The following is a 19,971-nucleotide window of genomic DNA, read 5'->3' as shown; positions in this document are numbered from 1 at the left end:
CAGGATAGCGTCCCGATCTCTGTAGTGGAAAAGCTTTGCAACAATAGGTCTCGGCGGGGCGCCTGGCTTGCCCTGGCCCCCCGGAACACGATGTGCGCGCTCCACTGCGAAAAATTTACTAAGGCCAGACGGAGAAAGGTGATTCTGGATAAGGTCTTCAACCAGGAGATCAACCGAGTGGGGTTCTGGATTCTCCGGCACACCAACCACGCGAACATTACAGCGACGTGCCCTGTTCTCAAAATCCTCCAAGCGCCGGGTCATGAAATCATTCACCCTACGGAGATTGCCAATCTCCGTCTGAATATCAGAGACGTCCGTCGTGAGGCTGGAAGATTTGATATCCAACGACTTCACCTTTTCGTTCGTCTTGGAGAGATCGGCTCGAATCAAATTCACCTCAATTGCCACAGTGTCAAGTTTGTGGGCCAAAGTTTCGTACTGTTGGCCTATGGATTCCCTCATGCCAGAAATGGCGCCCATGATGTCCTGCAAGGAGGGCTCCGTCGACGCATCCGTTACTTGGTCCGACGCAGTAGGACCGGACAGGGCAGCTCCGGGGGACCCCTTAGAGTGGGTATAACGATCCATAACATTAGATTGAACCGGACCCCCGCGCAGAGGTGTCTTCGTCTTGCGCGTCTCTCGGTCCCCTCTGCCCGCCATTTTGAAGATGCGTCACGAGTAATGTCACCAGGGTCGACGGACCGGGCACCAGAAATGGAGGCCCCGGGACCAAAGGACTTCAAGAGGGGTATCACCCGGATAGAGGCAGCCCACTCCAGGAACAGTGCAGCCAAGGGCCAGACAACCTACGTGTGTCCCGGCCGCAGCTCTGGCCCGACCCTCTCACCAATGTCCCAGTCCGAGGCAGAAACGAAACCGAAACTTAAGAGGGGGACTCACAAGACTAATCCCCCTGCCGTTGTTGTTCAACTCCAAGACGGCCACCGAACCTCACCCAGTCCCGGGCGCACTTCGGGGGCGGAGCCCAAAAGTTCAATCGAACATAATTCAGGCACCCGATGTCCAAATCAGTTTCTGAAGGGTCCAGGTGGATCAGCCCAACGTCCTCTATATGAATCCTCGCAAGAAATCAGGATTAAAGCAGGATATTAAGCCGGGAGCGGCGGGGGTCCGGGGAGCGCTGGGCTCACGCGGCCATCTCGGATGCCCGCCAAGCTCCTCCTCCCATTCATTTTAATATAGCAGATCTGCAGGTGAGGATGCCTCTTTCATTAAACTATCTCCTCAACAGATGATGGTGGTAAGAACCTAAGGCTGGGCATATACATCTTAGATGTATAAAGTCCTGTATTGGTGACCCGCATAGGCTGCATGCTTTTGAACCCTGGTACTTCCAGCTGAGAACGTCTGCATTGGAGGTCAGCTTCCCCATACGTAGCTCTAAAAACTTGTTTTTTAGGTAAGGGGAAAAGGCAAGACCCAGATATGCCGCAGGCTCAGGCTTAGTGTAAGAATGTAATTCCATCCAAGAGTGGGCTCCCCAACTTAACATTGCTTTGTCATCTTGTAGCAAGTGCATTTTTGCAGCCTTTTTCGTAATTAGCTGGAATGATGCCAGGGGTAATTTCCGCTGCCAGAGGTCAGCCGTCCAGGCTATTTGTAGTGGAGCTTTTAAATACTTTGCATAGGCGAACTGAGGGTCACTTTGCAAGGCATCCCTGAGCGCCTTATTGATCTCAAGACCATGATTAAGCCAAATTTTGTACCATGTTTTGATTGCCTCATACCTTCTGTATAGTTGTTGTTGTTGCAGCCAAAACTCTAATCGAACCTGGGCTTACTAGGAGTCACGTGGCAGAGAGAATACCCTTTTGTACACTTGTGTTTGAATGTTGTCCAGGATTGCTGCGTTGTTTCCGTGGTGAACAACACTTCTGTATGCAATGGTTGGAAGCAATTTAGCTTTGATGACGTCCAATAATGGGGTAAACAGTGGGCCTTTTACGGTTTTTGATAAGCTACAAAATGCAAATATTGGAGTGTTGCCCTTTATTTTCTATGGTCTCATTCTGCATTGAAAAGGAGAACCTTCGATCCCAATATATACAGAGATATTTGTAGCTGTTCACCACTTTTAGCCTCACGTTGTTGATTGTGAACATCATTTTGGTTATGTAAACTATGAATTATGATCATGACCTTTGTTTTAGGTAGCGCAAACCTTTGTTAACTTTAACTTCAAATTACCACTGTTAAAAAGTGCTAAAGTGCGTTTGCTCTCTCAACATTGTAAAATTGGCTTACACCCAACAGGCACATTTCATTTACTATTTCATTTACTTGCAGATCCCTAGTAAAGTAATAATTTTATGTACTTGGGGCCGGTAAAATGTAATGTTACTGCTGGGCCTGCAGCACTGATTGTTCCACCCAGTGAAGAAGCCTTTCCAAACATGTATCAGGCCTGCAATAGCAGCCTGTGTACAGTGTTTAATTTACCAATTCAACTTTGAAAAAGAAACTATTTACCAAGCCTTACCCTTCCTTTTTAATATCTGTAAGTCACCCTTAGGGTAGGCCCTAAACAGCACATGCTGCAGGCTGCATTCTTTGTTAGATGCTAGGAGCCTTAGGAGTTTACCTGCTCCAAGAGAACCTGGTCTTCCGATTGGCCCTTTCAAAGGGAATTAGTGGGACAAAAAGTCCAGAACCTCCTATTGTGTATTAATTGTGTTTTTCTTAGAATAGTGAAGCAGATTCTGCCCTGACTTGACTAATAGAAGACCTCTCTCAAACTCTGTTGCTTTCCCTTGCCGAGGGCGATGAGGGTGATGAGCTTTACGCTTGAATGCCTGTTTTTTCTCCAGAACCTTAATTTGACTCTTCTTATTCTGACACTTTTTTCTTTAAATTTCCCCGTGCCACTTTTCTCGCATGATTTTCTCATAGAGGGTATGGAAAGTGTTCCAGAAGCTAAAATTAGTGCATATTTTCTGTAAATTCCATGTGAGAATAAAGTCTTACATACTGAGTAAAACATGTACTTCCAACAGCAGCAGCAGCCTGTTAATTGATTCCCCAGTTTTCTACTACAGCCTCCCACAGTGTTCTAATGAACTAGACAGTTAACATTCTTACTTATAACGAAAGTGTGGCACACCTAAAGTCATCTTGATTGAAACAAAGCTCTGAAATGTAAACATTTCTACTAGAAATTAACAAAATGAGGGGCATTGTTTTGTCACAGGAATAATGGTAAGTTCTGTAGAAAGCAAAATTAGGGGCCATTTTCTATGAGTTCTTAAATATCTTACTCATTCATTTCAGCAAAACATTCTGACATGGAGACCGAAACATGTACTTTTAACAGCTGCAGCAGCCTGCCAGTTCACTAACTAGTGATCAACTGCAGCTTTACCACAGTGTTCTAATGAGCAGCTAAAGTGCTAAACTTCTGTATTTATGACAAGAATGTTACACACCAGAAAGCCTTCCATCTTAATGGAATCAAAGCTTGAAAACCGAAAGCATTGCCTTCAGAGTATACTGTAGAACATACACAACAGGGGTATACCCAAATTACCCTCCTATACCTGGGTATGGGACGTACTTTTATACAAGAAGAAAATGTATGAAGGAAAAAATACAAAACAGTTTATGAGTAGAACACATTTAAATACCCTCTCCAAAATGTTTCTTAATGTATGTATCACAATGTATTTACAACACACATACACAATGGCACCTAATCAATGAAGAAGACAGAAAATAACATATACCACAACAGTATATACATCAACATAAACACAGTTATACATTACACAAAAACCCTAGAATATTATTCTCACTAGTGTCCACCCAAGAGTTCTGGGCGACCACTCAGAGGTAGTCCAGGTACAACACCTAAGGCCTGGGGACTTATTTTCCTAGCTCTATTGTGATGCCGCACAATTCCAAAGATAACTGCAGTTCCAAGGACTCCTCCTTAGAAGTGTCGCCGTGACCACGTTTCAGCCTTTTCTTCTTTGGCCTCCTCAGTACAAGGGTAATAAATCAATCTATTGTAATGAAAGATGATGCGTAGTCTGGGTCTTGTAGTTACGCCAAGTATATTTATTCTTAAGTTATAGAAAGATAGTAAGTTCATTAAGTACCTCTTAAGTTGTCCCTTAAGTTGCCCCACCAGGAGCAGCCTCCTGGCTGCTCAGCCCTCCAGATCAACTGACACTCCACTCAAACAAACACACACCAACATTCTACATGACCTCATCTCAAGCTGAGCAGGTGGGCAGAGAACTACTGAAAGGAGAGTGCAGCAGGTAAAGGAAGATTACAACACATCTCCCCCATTATAATATAAAAAACAATTAGAAAGTGTGAAGCTGTTAGACACACGTTAGAGCACAGGAGGATGCATTGAAAGCAGTGAAAAGAAAAGGGACATCACCTCCGATTGCTATGAAGACCATAACAGACAAATGTAAGGAAGTAGTGTAGTGGAACAACAAAAGAGAGAGGAAAGATGCATGAAATAAAACATGCCACCTACCCCTTTTATAACACTATGAAATAAAACATACTACACATCCTACCCCTTTACTCAATATTGTATAGAGATGGTAAAACACACAAATGACAGTAAAAAAAAAAACATGTAATACACCCTACTTTCTGATAAAATAAGGAAAACAAGGAATGCAAGTCAAAAATTTTCAATAAAAAAAAATTACATACTGCGTTTCCATGAACAACACACCACACGGTGTACCTAAACGCCACATGACAGAGCCAACACCCATAAAGAAAAAACTATGGGTAACTGTAAATCCAAAACTAACCAAATAAGATTATTTAGAACTCAAGGCAAACATATGATGGGTCACCCTGCCAACTGCAAATCCAAAACACTGACCCATGAATACTTCGAAACAAAGGCAAGCACACGGCGAGCCACGCCAATCCAAAAGCAACACACCCTGGGCACTCCTTCACCCAAAGGAAAACAAATTATGGGAATAACTAATCCCAAGATAGACAAAAATTTTGGGAAAACATACCCAAAGGAAAACAAATTATGGAAAACGCCATGCCCACGGCAAACATCTGATAGGTTTCTTTAAACCTAAGGTAAACAGATTTTGGGAAACTAAACCCACGGAAAACAAAATATGGATTACTATAACCGACGACAAACTAAAATTAGGGATATCTTATAACCCATGACACACTCGTACAACTGTGAAAAGGAACACACCAGTAGAGGCAAGAGAAATACCACACACATTTACCAATCACCACACCAGAAAACAAGAGACAAAAACTACAAATGACCAGCAAAAATAATAAAGTCTCATGCTCCGGTGAGCTGTTTCAAGTAAGGAATGTTGTAAATACGGGAAGATTCGCGACGTCTTTCATAAAAACAACACCATTCTGATAATGCTCCACATAACATAAAAACAAGCATACAACTGTTACATGCCCCCAAAACAATGTTGTGAAAACCAAAATGTAAACATCACAAGGTAGATAGTAACACAACAAACTAAAACAATAAACGTGGTCACGTGGTCAAGATAGATGAGCGATACCTCACCCGAAAGTCCAATCCAAGTAAAAGAATGAGCGATACCTCACCGGAAAGTCCAGTCCATGTGAAGATGAGCGATACCTCATCCGGAAGTCTATAACTTCGCCCAAAAGTCTAATTAAAGTAATTATTCATCCACAGTCCAGTTGGTGCAGGTTAAATCCAGAGTTCATGCAAGGGACCTGATAGACTTCGTGAACCAAACCGGAAAACAAAAACATTGCGATCTTCATACTTCAATGCTAAACATCGTGGTTCTCAGCACAACAAAAGGATTCTTCCCAATGTGCCAAAATGGCTGCCACAGCGTCGTTCAGCGTCGCTTTCTAAAGGAAATTGGGTACGCTTAGGCGCTGAATATAACGCCGACGTGACGGAGGTAGCCTTCTCAAATCAAACGTCACAAGGGTCAAAGGAGACCTTCATTAACACCACAAAGAATTCCAAAGACGTCATCATTCCTGGCATGCAGGCGAACTGGAAAGAGCTCCTAGGACCAACCGTCACTCACAAGAAAAACGGTGAGTCAGCTAGCACAGAAAGAAACGCTGGCTCGATTTTTAAAGTTAAAGGTCTCTTTAGCTGGCAGAACACGCTGCAAACGCTTCTCTTCTACAGTCAAGACACGCTTTCACTTTCACAATCTATGGTCTCTGGTGGGGCATGTGGACAGCCAGTTTGCTTCTCTAACATGCACTTCTTTAGTTTCTTATGGACAGACAGTTGGCTTCTTTTGCTTGCTCTTCTTCAGTTTCGTATTGACAGTCAGTTAGCTTCTTTTTGCACTCCTTCAGTTCCATATGTATACGCCAATTCAATGTAGATCACGTAAGTTCTCCAACTCGTCGCCAGTATTGTAATGAAAGATGATGCGTAGTCTGGGTCTTGTAGATACGCCAAGTATATTTATTCTTAAGTTATAGAAAGATAGTAAGTTCATTAAGTACCTCTTAAGTTGTCCCTTAAGTTGCCCCACCAGGAGCAGCCTCCTGGCTGCTCAGCCCTCCAGATCAACTGACACTCCACTCAAACAAACACACACCAACATTCTACATGACCTCATCTCAAGCTGAGCAGGTGGGCAGAGAACTACTGAAAGGAGAGTGCAGCAGGTAAAGGAAGATTACAACACAATCATTAAAGCAAGACCGGGACAATAGGCTTGTATCACCAAAATAGCGTCTCAGAGTTCGAGGCAGAATTACCTCCCTCTGTGTGGTGAAAAAACCTCCACGTTCTATCTTAGGTGGGCTTTGTCTATCACAATCGGAGCCAGTCTCCTAAGTCTTCTAGTATTCTCTGTGTAGCAAGGGAAAAGATCTCCTCACTACGCCCGAACTGCGATTTCCTACGTTCGCCGCGGCCGCCAGAGTGCTAAACTCTGTATTTATGATTTGGAGAGCTCTCTCCCACCAGACACCCAAGCCCCATTCGGTGACTAAACACCTACTGTGCACAGCCTTTACTGTGTGCACAGCGCTTGATGGAAAGCCACTCCTTCAAGAAACCCAAGTATCATTTGATGGCCAAGCCCCTACTTTGCACAGCCTTCACCCCGTGCACAAGTCATGACAGAGATAACACTCTCTTCACACAGCCAACCCCCCTATAGGTGGCAAATGTCCTAGAATACACAGCCGTCCCTCTGTGCAGAGCTCTTAAAAGAAACCCCACACTCTTCAAACACTAAAGCCTCTTAAATAGTCCAAGCATGTTGCAAATTAGTTCGTGTTTTACCTCTAGTAGGCTTTAATACTGTGATGTTGAATCCTCCTCATTAAAAAAGTACTGTATTATTCTCATATCAAATCTGTATGTTTGTACAATAAGGTTTGTAGTGAGAAAAAACATTTCTTTTTGGAGTCCTTCTCTGAGCATTACTCCGATGTAGTTGCTGTTCCTTCTGCGGTCTTGCAAAAAATAGGAATCATTTATGTACAGTTTTTTTACTGAGGACTTTTTTTATAGGGCAGGTTAATAAGTTACTATTTGCTTGTGATTATAGCTATTTTAAGGGGTTACTTTCGCTGATATGGTGCGTCTTTGAATAATGAGCATTTTACTACAGGTGGTATCAATAGTTTAGTATCATCACATCTGGTATGACCGGTTTTGGAATTACTGCATCCGGAAGAATCTTGATCAGTTCTCTGCTTATGGTGTAATTTACACAAGGAAAAGGGTCAAGACTGATTTGCATATGGCTGGGTCAAACTGGGGTTGTGTGGTGAGCAAAAGAATGATAGATTTAACCCAGATATTTGTGACAGGGGTGATTGCTTGCATTGTCCAGCATCCTGTCCATCAGTTGTTTCTTTTGCATATGTCACCCTAAGTGGGAGAGGTGAGGCGCCGCGGCCAGGGCAAATGACGCTGGAATCTGGGGACCACGGTTCGATCCCCGGCTCCGGCGGCAGGTTAGCCCAGCACCATGTGACTCTGGGCAATAGCTCGCTTAATCTTCCCGACGGCCCCCAGCGCCTAGAGACCCTTACGGGTGATTGTGCGCTTTACAAATGTGGACTTTAAGGGTATGCCCAGACGTGGGTCCCGTGCTCACCACACCACTGGATTCAAGCTAGCTGGCTGATGAAGGGTGATGCCCTAAAACCGGTCCCAGGATGCTTGTTTCTGGTCCAGGGAGGACCTGGCTTGGCAGTTCGGTCTGGACTGTTCCCACAAGGAACAGGGTCAAGACTGATTTGCATGTGGCTGAGTCCAAACTGGGGTGGTGGGGTGAGCAAAAGAATGATGGATTTAACCCGGATCTTTGTGACTGGGGGTGAGAGTTTGCATTGTCCAGAAATCCGTCATCAGTTGTTTATTTTGTGTAATTTACACAACAGGCAAAATACGAGATGCATTATTTTTCATATATTACAACTAAAGCTGATTTGTTTTTCCACATGGCCCTACAAGGAGGTTGACACTAGCCAATGTTATATTAATGAATGCCCTGCTTTTCTTTTAGAATACATATTTTTCTATTTTCAGAACTGAAATTGTTTCTTGAGAGTATTACATTTGGACCCATAGCTCTTTTTCATAATAACTTCATTCCGCCATACTTCATGCAAAAAATTGAATTTTCCCTGGCAAGACAGTACTCCATAGAGAGTCAGAGGGTAAGGTAGTCAAGACTTGGCTTCAGTGTAAATATTGTCTTCCATATGGTACGCTGAACATATTTATAATGGTCATGTTCAAATAGTTTAAAGGCAATAAGCAAATTCCAAGTAATATTTACCTGATATGAAACACGGAAGACCAACAAAAAAGGAGGTTTGAGCAAATCAGCTTTTAGTTAAAGTGTAGGAAAAATAAAAATGTAAGCAGGAATCTCTTTCTTGCGGTTCACCAATTAAAGTCAGAATCTATTAAAAGCGACCCCAACCCTTATAATTTAATTATATATATGGTAGAAATGTTTATGACCTCATATGAAGGAGACCCATTAGCTTGTCTATAAAATGCATTGATTTGATTGGACACTGTTTGGCTTCGTTCCTACCTGCAATCAATACCATGTGTTACCCACTGTATGACAGGTGTGGATCTAAAGCTTGATCCACTGGGCATAGAAACTGACAACCCTACTTCTCTCATTCTGCTGTGATTCTGAAATAGTCCATTTGGGGTGCTGCAAAAACCTAAGGGAGTATAACCATGCAATCATAAATAACAGTACATAAATTCACAGGACGCATTGGCAAAACCACTTACTACAACAAAACTTCAAAAACTAAAGTTAGTTATGGTTATCTATCACTAGAATTTCTTTCATTGAAATATTGTATTAACTTGTTGCATGCTACCTCAGAAGCAAGCATGTGGATATGAAGGGCAAACAAAAGTGATTTGCTATTTCCGAGGTAATGAGATAGTGTATTCATAGAGAGTCATGAACAGAAGAAACAAAAGTGTTGCAGAATGTTTTTGGGACTGGAGAATGATCATACCACAATCACAAAATGGATTTTAACCAATGGAAACATGGAAAACAGTGAAAAGGCTACATTTGAAGACTGGAATTTGCAAAGTTTGAGGTATAACTACCCCATAAGAAAAGAACTGCTGCTGATGCTGCTGCGAAGCCTGATGTTTCTCTAGGCGGCTGGCTATTTTCCTTGCAATCTTGGGAATGACATGCTGTCAGTCTGAACTCTGATCTTCCCTAAATTGAAGTCTTCCTGAAATTCTTCTGCATATCATCACCTAGTGAAGTTGCCTAGGCTAATACCTTACAGCTGAAGGGTTAGCGAATTTCTGACACGGTGTGCTTTATTTTAATTGAATCTAGGTTCGTATGAAATCTTGAATTGCATATTGAAATGCCAATGTGTATTTTTCCTTCTCTCTCTCTCTCTGCCTCTTGCCAGTTATTGGTTTTTTATGTATTTTGCCAGGATTTGTATTTTCTATTGTGAATTTACCTGTATTCGTTGAAATAACAAAAAGTACTGACAATTCTGTGTTTTTGTGTATTGACCATTTATTTTGAAGATTTAGATAAAGGAGCCTTGATAAATATACTGAGTTTGTCTTTATTGACAAATGTTTTTGACATGTTATGTTTTGACAACTTTTGTTAGACAGGCATTTCTTCATTATAGGTCCTCATGAAGGAAATGCTTTCTGTCTTCTAATTATCTGAGTTCCTGTTAGCTCTTCAAAGAGCACTATGGTTCTTTTTGAAGAGCTAACAGCTCATGATTTGTAAGTGGTTGTAGAGTTTCTATGGGCCCAAACTCTTAGTTTTTGTAAATGATTTATATTGGATGCATACGAAATTTAGCACTGCTTCCGCTGGATCAAGACCTTTGAGACTTAGTCACCCAGTCCTGAAAAACAATAAAAAAAATATGAATGGGCAGGTAGGTATACTATGAACCCGTACCCCTTGAGTGACATCTCAGAGGGACCCCACGAGGGGTCAAAAAGAAAAACAAATAATGTTAGGTGGGTTCTTGCAGTTCTGCAGGACTCCCACTGGAACCAGAGCCCCCCCCCCCCCGTGTGGTCCCAAGGCACTCCCATGGTTGTCATGCAGGACTCCCACTTAATATACCAGGAAAAAAAACAAATAGAGACCCAGGCCAGAAGCAAGCCCTGCAGCCCATTCCCCCACCATGCATGGAGCGGAGTTGGCCACAGCAGGGGTTTGGGTGTCCGAAGATGGTTGGGTGCAGGGCTTGGATGAAGGCCAGGCCCTATGGAAAATCTTCAGCCATTTGTGGTAAGGGTTTGAATGCTAGCAGGGTTCGGCGCAGGTCCAGACCACACCCAGGCCCTGCAACCTTCACCCTGCCACACGCCCAGTGGGTGGTTGATTGTACACATATCATAGTAAAATGTTACATTACATTATAGTATACATCAAAATTCACTGATAAAACCAAGGTGAAAGTGGAGCTATACGTGAGAAAGATGGTAAGATTTTAACTTATGTTAAAAACATTTGACTTTCCCTGAAAATAGTTAATGTTAAAGTGGAGTTATATGTAAGCCTTCTAATAATACGAAACATCATTTTAAAACTGAAGAAAACACTGAAATGCACCAGTTTAACATAAATTGAGGTATTTAAACTGAAGTCTAGCAAAAAGAAGACAACCCTGCTAAAACCTTTAAGAAATTAATCCAGCAGATATTGGCCTGCTGGATTAACTGGCCATTTTGTCAAAAGTCAACTCTGACGAATTATTAGGCATTTTCATCATTAACGTTTTCCAAGATACCTTAGAAAAATTCCACCTAATCTTCACCAAATTATGGTAAATTGTGGTGCCCCTTCCCAGCTAGACTTTGGAAATATCTCAAATAAAGAATAACAAAACTGTTACAGTACATGCAATGTTTCGAAATATCCCTTAGATACAAACCAAGATCCAATTCAAGATTCCCGTCTGTTAAAAAAAAATACAGATATTTAATTGTTTTTTAAATTGCCAGCACTAGCTTGACACAGAATTCACTCTGTTGCACTCCTACCACAAGAATAGACTAATGAGGTATTCCCTGTCAGAGTAAGCTGACATACCTAAATAGGCACAGTCATCGCTCTCTTGTTATTAGGATCAAGCTTTATAAGAAGTTATTCTGCAATCCAAGGGGCACTGCACCTTTTTCTAGGGGAAGCAGCCCAATAATTTTAGCTTCCATGAATAGGTAGGTTTTCAGTTCTTTCTCCAACAGAAGTTTGGCAAAAGAAACTATGCTAGATTGAGAAGCTTCCTGAAGCCTGGTTTCAATGAGATGCATGGTTTTTTCATGTTCATCATCCAGCTGAACAGAAAGCGATATCACTGGATTTCCCCTGATCCTTTTTCACAGGCAATGACATCACAGGATTTCCCTTCATTCATCTGAGCAATAGTTGACAATTCTGGATTTCCCATCACCCATCTGCACAGTAATTTGGTTCACTCCTCTCTGCTTCCAGGAACCATTTAATGGGTGCCACAGCGTGGACATGCAGCGGACATCTACTAGCGTGCCAAAGGTAAGACTATCTTTGCCCTTCCACACCTGGATGCCGCCCAAGGCAAGGAATCCTACTTCTTTTCCTGCCAGCCTGATACCATGCTGTGAGCCGCCATGCCCTCAACCCCGGCCTTTGCTCCGTATGCCACACCATACAACACTGAATGAGCATTCTCCTGCACTTCCTGCGCAATTTCATGCACTTACCCACACTCCCCACACTGACAGCTTCCAAAACCTCACTCTCTGACACTCACACAGTCATGCAACCTACACAACACTCCACACTCACACGCATGCTGCTCAACACCTGCTCAATAACCAAACATGCCACAGAGAGCTAGGACCTGCTGCCTGACAATGCCCCTGACCTACTTTTTCTCATGGAACCCTGCACTGCTACCTAACATCTCCACAGCCACCCGCCCTGGCTGCAAGTTTGCCAGGCAAGACAGACTTCACAAGCCCAAGGTGGAATAGGCATCATCCACAAGAACACCACGAGCTGCACCACATCACAGACACCTGTTGTTCAAGCTCCACCTCACATCAAACTTCACCCTAAGTAAGCAGCCCTCTCATCAACAGACCACTGGCACCGTGCACCAACTTTACCGATACCATCACAGACTTACCTGCACCACTCCCTTTGAAAGCTAGCAATCACATCCTACTCAGAGACCTGAAATTACATATGGAATTTGTGCAGACCCCTACTCAAGAGCACTCTTTGAAGCCCTGGGAAGCTTGGGTCTTGCCAAACAAGTACGGAGACCTTCCAGATTTCTGCACACCTTCTGGACCCTATTTTCACAAACCTCTGCAACATCTGAGTGCGATGAGCCCCCACCAGTTCCCTGGATAGGGCATGCCCTCATCAAGTGCAGCCTCCCTGTCCCAGTCCAACGCATAGGCACCACAGCCAGAGAGTCTGCCAAAACTGGAATAGCATCACTGACAAGGACTGGAAAACCACTACCAACAAACACCGATCTGAACACAGCAACAGCCTCCCCAAAGCCATCAAGAATTTGAAGCATTGGATCACATGTGCCACTCCCTGGTCCCCCTTCAAACACAACATTACAGCAAGATCCAGACCCCAGGCCAGTAGGTTCATGGGGGAACTGAAAGTGATGAAATGCCACTGAAAACAACTGGAGAACAAAAGGAGAATAAGCCAGGGCAATGCAGCCTGGAACATGTTCACATCCACCCGAGAGGCTACCAGCAACTGATCCAAACCACCAAACGCACTGCTCTGGCAGATTGCATTGATGACAGCAACAATAGATGCAAAGAAACCTTTGTGACTTGAAATCGCGCCCTGCCCCTACCTCCTCTTTTACTCTCCCTGAAAGTCCACGCACCTCACAGCGGCCGATTTAGAGCCCTTGGAACGCTGGACTAGGCTCAAATCATTCCAGGCAGGCGCCATATTGGGCGTACCGCAGGTCAGCAGGCTAGTGCTCAGGGCGATTAGGCCCAGCACTACAAAATGCCCCTCCCACCTGGAAGCGCAGCGGACGAGCGCAGCGGGCGTGTCGATGGCGCGCCGGAGGTGCGCTAGAGGTAAGCCCGTCTGCGCTCGTCCGCGCTAGGCAGAGCTCAGAGCCCAGCACCCTGGTAGACATTCACCAGCTTCCCCTCGCTTACTCTAAAGAAGCTTTGCTTCTTATAAGCAAGAACACAGTACCATCTTGTTCTCATTCTATCCCACTCGACGGATCTTCCACTCACTGTCCTCATTGCCCTTTTAAATTTACCACCAATATTCCTAGCTCATCCCCCACCAGGGCTGCCCGCATGGCTCTAGTGAATTGTAGGTCACTTTCAAAACATGCCGAAGAAATCCACAGCCTATTAGAAGATCTCCATCTGGACATTTTGTTCCTGACGGAAACATGGTTAGGACCTGACTCCGATTCAGACATTGTCAGGTCCCTCCCACCAGGCTTCCTCATACATCATTTAGATCACGTAAAAGGCAAGGGAGGAGGAATAGCCATTATCTATAGGGATTCTCTCTCCTGCCGTTTTCAAGGCAGCCCCCTCTCAGAATGTGAAAACGTTTTTTTCACAATTCAAGTGTCCCCGTGGAAATCCCTATCGGGCCTTCTTATATATCGCCCCCTGGGCTCAGTAGGTCAATTTTGCAGCTCACTTGTGGAACACTCATCCATGCTGGCTACTATCCACTCCAATTTCATGATTTTAGGAGACCTCAATCTCCATTTTGATAAAAAGGAAGACAAGTTGGTCTCGGATCTCGTTGCAGACCTTGCGACTTACCAACTCCGCTTGGAAAGTCACCTTCCTACCCATAGGCTGAGTCACCTTTTAGACCCGATCTTTTCCAATGTTTCTAATCTTTCTATCTCCAGTCCATCCCCGATACCATGGTCAGACCACCATCTAGTATCATTTAAGTGGCAGATTCCCACTCCCCCCCTGTCATAGACCCCCACTGAGCAAACCAACATGCCCATGGGCAAAACTGGACCCAGAAACATGGAAGTACAACCTGGAGTGCTCCCTCCCACTGTGTGTCCCTAACCCCATAACAGCTGATTCCGAATTTTCAACGTGGATAGGGAAAACACTGGATATCACTTTACTGAAAAAATCCACGTGCAAACCTAGAAGTAAAAAGTCTTCGCCCTGGTTTACCACAGAAGTACGCCTCCAAAAGAAGCTCTGCAAAAAATCTGAAAGGGCGGGGAGGAAGGACTTCGATCCTTTAAAAAAGCTAGAATATAAACGTATGATGCTTACCTATAAAAAAACTCTCAAAATAGCACAGTCCACGTATTTTGATGACAAAATCAGGTCCTCGGCTAATTCTTCCAGGGAGACATTCCAAATAGTATAAAAACTTGTAAAAATTCCAAACCCTCCTCCCCCGGTGGGCCCTTCGACCAGCCGCTGTAATGAACTAGCCGATTATTTTGATGCCAAAATCAAAAAAATCCTAATTTCTCTCCCCCCCCCGAGTCCCTTGACCTTTCTCTCGAGACTCTCGACCCTCAAGACCTATTGGAACTTCCTTCCCATGTTCAGATGCCCAAATTAGATCGGTTTGCTCCTGTAACCCCTGACAAGCTTTCATCCGTCTTACAATCAATCAAAAGCGGATCCCCCCTGGATCCTGCCCCCCTAAATATCCTAAAATTAGTCTCTCCGACCATACTGCCCTATTTGACCCACCTGATTAATACCTCATTTTACCATGGTATGGTGCCACCTAGTTGGAAAAAGGCCATTGTCAAAGCTTTGATCAAGAAACCTAATCTTGATCCACTAGAATTAAACAACTTCCGCCCAATCTCCCTACTGCCAGGTGTCAGCAAAACTGCAGAAAAGATAATTAATCTTCAGATTTCCGATTACCTGGAGTCGAATGGACTACTTAAATCTTCCCAGATGGGTTTTAGACCGGGCCAAAGTACAGAGACTGCAATGGTTGCTGTGGTCGAAGAAGCCAGAAAGATCCTGGATGAAGGAGGGTCAGTGGCAGTGATCCTTCTGGACCTCAGCGCGGCCTTCGACACCGTGAACCATTCCACTCTGGTTCACAGGCTCAAGGATATGGGAATCTCAGGGGTCGCTCTGTCCTAGCTGAACTCCTTTTTGAGCGAACGGTCCTTCCAGGTGGCAGACGGGAACTCACACTGTGATAAACTGGCCTCTTTTTTTGTGGAGAAAGTGGAAAAAATATATCACGGGTTCGACACACTCCACCAGGATCGAGAAGCCACTGTCTCTGATACATTGGATCATGAGCCTCTGGCTATCTTACCTGAATTGTCGGTTGAGGCTTTTGACAGACTCAGCCTCAAGGTCAAATCAGGTTCCCCGGCGGACCCGCTGAAGCCTGCCTTCATTAATACACTCTCCCCGCTGTGTCGTAATCCCATACTGGATCTCATTAATATGTCCCTGTCTTCTGGAACTGTACCCGCGGCCTGGAAGCAGGCAGTGGTTACCCCCATATTAAAAAAAGCAAATTCTGACCCCCGACTGCCAGAAAATTACCGACCTATCTCCCTGTTGCCGTGGATTGCCAAGGTAACAGAAGCGCATGTCAACTCGGTTCTGTCCGAGCATCTGGCTTGCAACCAGATCTTGGACCCCAGCCAGAATGGATTTAGGTCAGGACACAGTACCGAGACGGCACTACTTTACATCTTGGAACATCTTCGCCAGGTACTTGACATGGGTCATACCGCAGCGCTTATATTATTAGATTTAAGCGCTGCTTTCGATACTGTGTCCCACCAAATACTTATCCAGCGCTTACAGGAGGCGGGAGTGACGGATGTCGCTCTCCAATGGTTCCGGTCCTTTCTGGCTGATCGTACTTTTAAAGTGGCTATACCACCTGGCCAATCCACTACTTACCCCCTGAAGACGGGGGTTCCTCAGGGATCTTCACTGAGCCCGACTATATTTAATCTCTATGTGAAACCGTTGGCTGGTGTCGTCAAACAGTGGGGCCTTACGATGGCCTCATATGCGGACGACACACAGCTAGCGGTGACACTTAGCGGAGACCCCGAGGTAGCAGCTTCGAGATTCCGTGCGGGTCTCTTGGCAGTAGCAAGCTGGCTTCGCACCAACTGCCTCCAGTTGAATGCCACCAAAACGGAGGTATTGGTTCTTGGGAAGCAAGCTGAGCTATGGGGTAATCAGTGGTGGCCGTCAGAGCTTGGTGTCACACCTATTCCAGTGGCTGGAGTGAGAAATCTAGGAGTCTGGGTAGACTCTGCACTTTCCTTCAAGGACCACACCATGAAGGTGGCTGCCACATGTTATGGAATACTGCGTGGTATTAGGCCAGTCTTGAAGTACTTTGATCCCCCTACCAGACAGCTCGTAGTTCAGGCCTCAATACTATCTAGGCTGGACTACGGTAGCTCACTGTTGTTAGGGGTGAATCAAGCGGAGGCCTCTAGGCTCCAAAGAGTACAAAATGCCGCGGCACGAGCCATTGTGGGCCTTCCCAGACACTGTTCGGTGTCGGGCACCATCATGGCCTTGCATTGGCTCCCGGTCAGACAGCGAATCAAGTTCAAGGCGCTGTGTCTGGCCTTCAAAATTTTGAAAACTTCTTCGCCACCGGCACTTGTTACTCTGCTTACACCCTATGTGCCATCGAGATCTTTAAGATCGGAGGGTCTCCATTTGGCTGTCTGCCCACGCTTCAGGTTGAGCAGGATGGGTGGCCGTTCTTTTAGGGTTCTAGCGGCTGGCCTATGGAACTCGCTACCAGTCCACATTCGTGCTCTTGAGGATATGTTTGCCTTCAGGCAGGCCATTAAAACTTTCCTCTTTCCAGTTTCTGGCTAATCTTTTTAGTGTGTTATGTTATAGCATCTGTCAAAGCGCCAGGACGCCCCTTTGCTGGGGCAGCTGTGCGCTCTAGAAATTTTAATAACATAACATAACATAACATAACTTCACTTCCAAAAGAATACCCATACACTGCGGGGTTCCCCATGGCTCGTCGCTGAGCCCAACCCTTTTTAATGTTTACATGTCCACCCTGGAGAAGATCGTCACTGCGTCGGGGATTAAACTACTTAACTACGCAGATGACACCCAGATGGTAGTATCTCTTAGTCAGCAAAACCACCTCTCCCCTGACCTCTACACCTGTCTCGGAGAAATATCAAAATGGATGGATAGATCCCATCTGAAGTTAAACAGCGGAAAAACGGAGATTATGATCTTGGGCAACCCATCCCACTACCGTCCCGAGTCCCTATGGCCCCCTTTTATGGGACCTCCTCCAATTCCCAAGAGTGAAATTAAGAGATTGGGGATTTGGTTGGATGAAGGTCTTACCTTCTCCTCCCAAGCCGGGAAAACAGCAGATACCTGCTATGGTCTCCTATGGACCTCTAGGAAAATATTACCACTGCTGCCTCCCCAATTTCAGAAACTCCTGATCCAAGGTTTAATATTGTCTCGCTTGGACTATGGTAACGCCTTGTACCTTGGAGCCCCCAAAAAAGTGGTCTCACAACTCCAGGTCGTGCAAAACACGGTGGCCAGTCTCCTTACGGGCACGTGTAGTCATTGCTCATCCAAACATTCCCTCAAAGCCCTCCATTGGCTACCTATTCAACAAAGAGTGCATTTTAACGCCTTGTGTACCACACACAAAATTTTGCACAAAAAAGCCCCTCCGATTTTGAATGATCTTATCACCCTCCACACATCCAATAGAGTCCTCCGATCATCCCACCTCCACCTCACTTCAGTTCCCAGAATCAAGAGAGCCCGCTCCGGCGGCCGTCTTTTTTCCTACAACGCTTCCAAATTGTGGAACGCTCTCCCACTGATATTCGGGCTCAACCGAACCTGCTTTCTTTTTTCGTAAACTCCTGAAGACATGGCTGTTTCCCTAACTCACTTCCCCCACACCCACTTCTTCTTTCACTAGCGCTGGGACGCTTACGGGCAGCCATGCACTTTATAAATCTGTAAACATTAAACATTAAACTTTAAACTATGAAAGACTTAACCATTGGCTGTCTCCAACTCTGTCACTTCTTCACAGGACATCAGCAACAATCTCTCTCAATTCTTCAGCAACAAAATCACCATCATTTACAGCAATGTCAGTCTGCAACCGGACCTGACAAATCTTGCCAAATATCTCCTGAATTTATCCAAATAACCAATACTAACCACATGGCCTGTCATCACCCCAGAAGAAACCACTACAACTTTTAAGTCCATCCACTGGGGCCAAATCCGACCCCTGGCCTCGCCATACACACCCCAGAGGACTGTGACTCACCAGGACCATGCTCATATCCCTTCTGAATGTGCCCACCTTCCCAGATACTTGGAAACATGTAGCTGTCCTCCCATTTCTGAAGAAATCCTCTGTGGACCCAACAATGCTTGCCAACTACAGACCGACCTTCCTGCTACCAATCCCAGCCAAAGCTTGGAGAAAATCATCAGCAGACATATACCCAAATACCGCAATAACCACCAACTCCTCAACACCACTCAGACTGGTCTCAGACCCAACCACAGCATGGAAACTGCCCTCATCCCTGCCGCGGATGACATCTACTTTATTCTAGAGACAGGGTTCACCCTCCTGGTCCTCTATGCAGCATTTGACAAAGTCTCCCACCCAATTCTCCTCCAATGTCCACATGACATCAGAACCCAAAGACAAACACTTTGATGAATCTGGTCCTACCTCATTGGAAGGACCCAGTCAGTCAGCACAACTTCACTGCCTTATCTGTGGCCCTGTGCCTAGGGGGGCCCTACATCCCTGTTGTGTTTGTTGGGGGCTCTTTACCTCCTGCAAAGAACTGTCATCATCGACCTAGCTCAACCCACGGGTCACCTTCGCCTCTCCGCTATGTCCATTCTGCCTACTATCTGAGGTCCCACCTGGCGACATCCCTTTAAGTCTTCTTCATAATTGCCAGAAAGCACAGCTGCCCCATCATCACCTTTTGTAGACCGTCCTCCCACTCGAATGGGTCGAAAGATCCAATACATTGCATACTTTTATTTGACTGGCGAAACCTGCAAGGGGACAGGGCTCCCATTCTGATACAGATTAACTTTCTGATCGTGATGCTGCCAGCGACACAACCGCCAGTATGGTGGTACTTAAGGTGGGATCCCGCGCTAGGACATGCATTTTGATACCCTTGGTGGCTGCATCGACAGACCGGGGGGCATCTTGATCGCCAGGGTGCGCGAATTGATGGTACTGGGGAGCAGATATCAGTTTGGTGCTACGACTACGCTGAAACGCTTGGAGAAGATGGAACATAACCTGAAGCAGGACACTATCAAGAATGAAGTCCTCAAAGCCAGGTCCCAATAGAAATATAATTTGCATTTTCGGTATTACGGAAACTGGAAACATGGGAAGACCAGATGCATTT

General features: G+C 45.1%; 1 protein-coding gene across 1 annotated transcript in view; it reads right to left on the bottom strand.

Moving 5' to 3' along the window:
- The window catches only part of CA8 (carbonic anhydrase 8 (inactive)), a 698,424-nt gene that overhangs the window by 387,271 nt on the left and 291,182 nt on the right, over window positions 1–19,971 (bottom strand). The window lies entirely within an intron of this gene.

Source organism: Lissotriton helveticus, chromosome 4_1, assembly GCF_964261635.1.
Source record: "Lissotriton helveticus chromosome 4_1, aLisHel1.1, whole genome shotgun sequence".
NCBI classification, from domain to species: domain Eukaryota; kingdom Metazoa; phylum Chordata; class Amphibia; order Caudata; family Salamandridae; genus Lissotriton; species Lissotriton helveticus.
The sequence above is the reverse complement of the archived record's forward strand: the minus strand, read 5'-3'. Positions and strand labels throughout refer to the sequence as shown.